The following is a 5,562-nucleotide window of genomic DNA, read 5'->3' as shown; positions in this document are numbered from 1 at the left end:
CACTTGTAAATGCAAACCTACCCCATGTGGCAACATTAGTTTGAACCTACTAACTTCTAGGGCTACAAAAATCAACATCCACTGCAAGCCAAGCTTTTGGATAATAACCCCCATGCTCACCCCAAGAAAATAAAAAAGAATATTCAGTCTCCACAAAAAAGAAGCCCATACGGTATCCTGGACGAGCTCACACTTATGTTACAAGCCGGGAACATAAAGTAGAGACAGACAACATAGTTACAATTTAAAAAAGGCAACAGGTGAGACATGGTGAGTGTGTGCAAAGTGGTGTCCTCTTAGGCCTTTCCAGCCATACCACTTAGGCCACGTCCACACGTACGAAAATGATCTTTTCCCTCTCCGTTTTCGATGGCATCGTTTCAAGAAATATCCGCGTCCACACAGATCCGTTTCAGCACGACCGAAAACGCTACTTCATATTCCAGGCCTATAGGTGGCGCCTTCTGTGTGGACAGGCCCTTAATCCACACCATGGCTTATTAGGACAATTAAGCCAATGAACCACCCAAAGACACATGACCAGATGAGGTGCAGAGGGACATAACAGCCACCCTGCCATTTGTGTCATGTTTACACGTATCCCTTGCAGAGTTGGATAGGAAACCCAACCACTCAATGCTTTATGCACATCTCTTCTACCTTGCTCAAATTTTCCATAAACCAATTGCCACATATGAATATGCAGAATCTAGAAAGGAAAGGAACCATGTTGTAGTCAGTGTCTCCCAAAATTAAACTACATTTTCCCATCTCATGTTGTTATGTTGACTGTAAAGATTGACTGTTGCACAGAACAGGAAGCCCCTGAACTGACTGTAGCCCCCAGAAGTTAAGTCCTCAGATGATAGCCGATGCTGATCATGGACACAAACACCTACACAGATCTCACGTAGGCAGCCTTCGGATTGACTGAGCACGACACGTTTTGTGTGGGTTTTACTAAGGATGCATGATTATTAATGCAGTAGGTGGATATATATGCCAGTGACCTAAATTTGACCTCTGATGCTAATGTCCAGCCTGCGAAAAAAATGTTACATTTATAACACTCATTTCGATCCAATAGAAAGATTTAGCAGTCTGTTCAACTGGTCGATTCTAACTTGTGTTACTGTGATGAAGCAGTTCATTAACAGAGAGGTTGCTTGGGTGCAAAACAATCTGTCTGTGGCAAATAACTGGCTTCCTGGAGAGAAAATATTACATGCTGCTGGAGAAGCGAACAATCTCAGTCAATACTCAGACTTTGGCACATCTTGCAGCCAAGAACTGTTTCCAACACTGACAATACTGCAGCATACCTGAGGAGGCTATGAGACCACTGGCTCGGTCAACAATCTCCTGGGTTGTCCAAGCACAGATTCAGAATACCAATGATACTGCTTGAGCCAACATACACAGCGCTGTCAAGGTAAAACCTCCTCTACTGTACTGGTGATCAATAAAGTACCAAGCACCCCCAACCATCCACTGAATTCCAATTTGCTGGCTGAGAATGACTAAGGAGGAATTTTGTTGCGGACATTTGTAACCATTGAGCTGGTAGATAAACTCAGATCAACGTTTCTTCGTTATTTTTTATGCTTCCTCCACGTTGGAGCCATTTTCGCCAGTCATGACCATTCAGAGTGACTGACTCATTCACACTTATAACTGACATTATGACGGTGACAGCACACAAAAGTGACATTTGGTTGTTTTCGTGGCAAGTCTTCAGAGGGCGAGTGTGTCATACACCACACGTTTACGAACAATCGGCTTGCTCACGAATCTGTTCCAAACTGTTTTTTTTTTTTTTAAAAACCTGCTGCCGAGGACCACCGTGGCTCTACAGGGTGGGTTTATCAGTTATGCTCTTCGTGTTCGTATGCCACACTCCTGCTTGAATTTGCACCAAATGTGAGGTCTTGATGGCAGTCACCCCTGCTGAAACACAGTGTGCCAACTTCCAGGCTAATTAGTTCAGAAGTGGGGAGGAAGAACATTGTTCCTTTGATTTTGAGACATTTAGGGGATGAACACTATCACTTTTTCAGCACATAATATATGGCATGATGATAGATAGATAGATAGATAGATAGATAGATAGATAGATAGACAAAAAAGTATCAACACTCGAGCTCTTCCAATGAGAGTGTTTGTGAACTATACCATGGTTATTAGTATACCAGGCAAAAACTGAAGCAGTCATCTCGTATACCTACCACCACATCGTCCGCATATCTCCCCTTTCCAAACCCGCTGTACCTGCAAACTAATTGCGCAAGGGGGGGTTCCCACCCTATCAGCCTCTATACACCGGCCTTCCTTGACAATAAACACGAAACGCAACAGACTAGATGAACGCACAGTTGTCACTGATGGGGGAATATCGCTTACCTGTCATAACTCCATCTACTGTAAGACATGCTCCTGTTGCTGCTGACCCCCTCCATGTCGCCGGCTCGCTGCGCTGCGAAGACTGGACCAGGTGGCGAGGCGGCGATGCCGAAGCTCCTCTTCCCTTTCTCCCTAATGCAAACACGAACTAATGGGATCGCCGTTAAGTGGAGGAGGAGGAGAAGGGAGGCTGAGCGCAGCCAGACGCTCTCTCCTATATGGACTATACCACTACGGAGAGGGGAGAGCGAGCTGCCAGTCCACGGCGTACTCGCTGCCGCCGATCTAATTCATTCATTCGCGGGGATCCAGGAGTCTGGTCACTTCTAATGACTGGCTGCGCACTGCGTGTCACTAGCCTCGGAGAGACCTCAGCCTAATGAAACAGCCCGTACCACTGGATGGATGACAGTGGGATTTGTCCAAGGCACCTTAAAAGCCCAGAGCAAACACTGAAGCTCTCCACTCGTTTGCTGACCAGTGCAAAAGAAAAGAACAAGGAAAAACTGTATATATAGCAGTGTGCGCCGGGGAAGGTGTTTGCAGTGAATGCAATATGAAAATCTTGACGTTTCACAGCACCAGGCGACGTGCAGCTCATTGATTTGTGTATGTAGATTAAAACTACTGCTCCTCAGAGGTTTTGTCCTGACACAAAAATGCTTCAAAATCACTACACGCAGAGAAGAAATGAAAAGAGGGCAAAGGGCATGCAGGAAATCTTCCTGAGCTGCCATTTTGATTCATTTTCTCTCTATATTGAAGCCAAAGGAACAACACAAAGGACGATAGAGCTAAAGTGGTCCTTCATCCTTACCTTTATCTTTACCACAGATGAGGCTGAATAGAAGGAATTCCCTCTTCCTATTCTCACTATGCCACAGCAGAGCAGCTGCACACATATGTAGCCTACTAATTAAAAAATATTATGGATCCAAATGTCAAGTGTACTGCCATCGCTGGTTCTTGGTTTCCACTTAGTCACACAGTGTTTAGTAGTTTATTTACACCAGTCACTTGCTCGTGGGACGTGTATCCGAATGGACGGCTACGCTGATACATCACTCGTTTAAGATCCAGTATGTGCCGACACCACTGATACATATTATAATCCAAACAAATTACTGAATCCACAAATGTGTTTATGTGCTTCTATGCAAAGCTCCTTCTGAATTTAAAATCTGTGGAGAGGAATGAATTTAACCGTCAAAAGAAGGAAGCGCTCGTTTCAAAGAATGCCCAGAGTGGCTTCGGTGTGGACTTCATGCTCATCAGATGTCAACTTAACACCAATGGGAAATTTTGGACTGAGGCATTAGATAGCTTTCCCCATCACCATTGTCAAAAGGTGAAGTATTTATTTAGAATGAAATGCCCCTCCCAGGTGTGTGTTTTTATGGTTAGCCAGGGTAAAGTGAATTGTATCTTTTCTTGCTATACTGAATAAAAAAGGTGTCATTTGTTGTGCTCATTGATAGGATGACTTTGCATAATTATATACTGTATATTAATATATATTTTTATTCTGTCGGTCTATTTGGCTATTTATCTATCTATCTTTACAAATAAAATAATCTAAAGTACTACTTAGGAGGCTGTAACAGTTTACCATGAAGTAACCATGCAACCAATGCCTGCACGCCTTTTGCCGTAGCCAGTGTTCAGCCCAGCCCGGGACATTTGGCCCACATCTGGCCCACACAGCACTTTCCAGTAATGTAACTCAACCATAACTGCCAAAAGTTTCCCAGATTCGGCCCAAATGCTCCAGTAAACTGGGACTTCTGGATCTTTGAAACGTTTATGATGGCCCTTCACTTTGCTGAGATTCTTTATGCAGAATGATCTTCCGTTAATTTATAGTCGTCCATATTTATATCTACAGTATGTGCTGTGGTCTCTATACTTGGAGCCCTCCTGATTCAAGGATTTAATTCAAGTCCTTATCAAAACAGTCACCTTGTGGTCCAACATTTGTGCATCTGTTTTTGGTGTGTGAGTTTTACTACTACAACTTATAAACTACGTTCATACCATGTCAGCACATCATAAGGAAGGTGAACATATTGCTGCATACATTATGGTTTGTTCTATGGCATTCACTTGAATGCCATAGAATCCCCCCCCCCCCCCCCCCCCCCCCCCAGCAGAATTAAACATGATTAGATCTGGATTTGTCAGTAAGGTTCACAACATGAATCATTTTTTTAATTTTGCTGTCAAAATTCTCCCAAAAGGCACAAAATTGGAGGCAAGGTTACTATCTATTTTTGTAGCTGGGCCATTGAAGGTCTAGGTGTGTATTTGGACACAGAAGAAAAGGTGTTATATTGCCTTCTGAAAGAGATATTTCTCCAGTACAGAAGGCCTCTACTATGCAACAAAAGAGGGCCAGAACTCTCTCGAGATTACAGAAATTCAGTAAAACCTAAAGTTTATGTACGATTTGAATGGACATCTTTGTAAGATGGTTCCAAAATCGGCTCAAGTCTAACACATTCTTTCCTTTCCCGATTATTGTTTTTTTGATTGCTTGTTTGTTTTTGAGATATGACTGATTTATATTGGTTATAAGGTGCCAGTTGCAGTCATACCGAATGGACACTGTCAATCACAAACTGACTGAGAAAAAGGAAGATTCTCTACCCAATCCGGCTCAATGACAGATTTTATTTTAGCACCAAAAGCTAGACACAGGGCAAAAGACACTAACGTGGAAGAAAAAAATAACCGTATGATTTGAGTGCACACTAGTATTCGCAATAAGATGGGAAGTGGGTATTTCAAATCTCTGTGATTAAAATTCAGTTTTGATTTAAAGCTCCTCTGCAAAGATCATCTCCTACTTGACCAGGCATTTCACACTCCAAGCCGGTGGTGAATGCCTCAAGATAAATATATTCTCCATTACTAAAGCCACAATGGGGAAAAAAACACATTCTTGGTCACACCTGGGGGAAGAATCCAATTTTGCAAATTTGGGCCAACAGTCATCTTCACTTTAAAATAATCAAGAGAATTAAATATTCTTCTTTACATATATACACAGCCACGCTGTGAACATGTATTCACTTATAAACATATAAAAATACTTGTCAACTAGTTTGATAAGAAAATAATGTATAAAAGTAGAGTAGAAACAAGTCCATCACTCCCATCATC

Source organism: Chelon labrosus, assembly GCF_963514085.1.
Source record: "Chelon labrosus genome assembly, chromosome: 3".
Taxonomy (NCBI): Eukaryota; Metazoa; Chordata; class Actinopteri; order Mugiliformes; family Mugilidae; genus Chelon; species Chelon labrosus.
The sequence above is the reverse complement of the archived record's forward strand: the minus strand, read 5'-3'. Positions refer to the sequence as shown.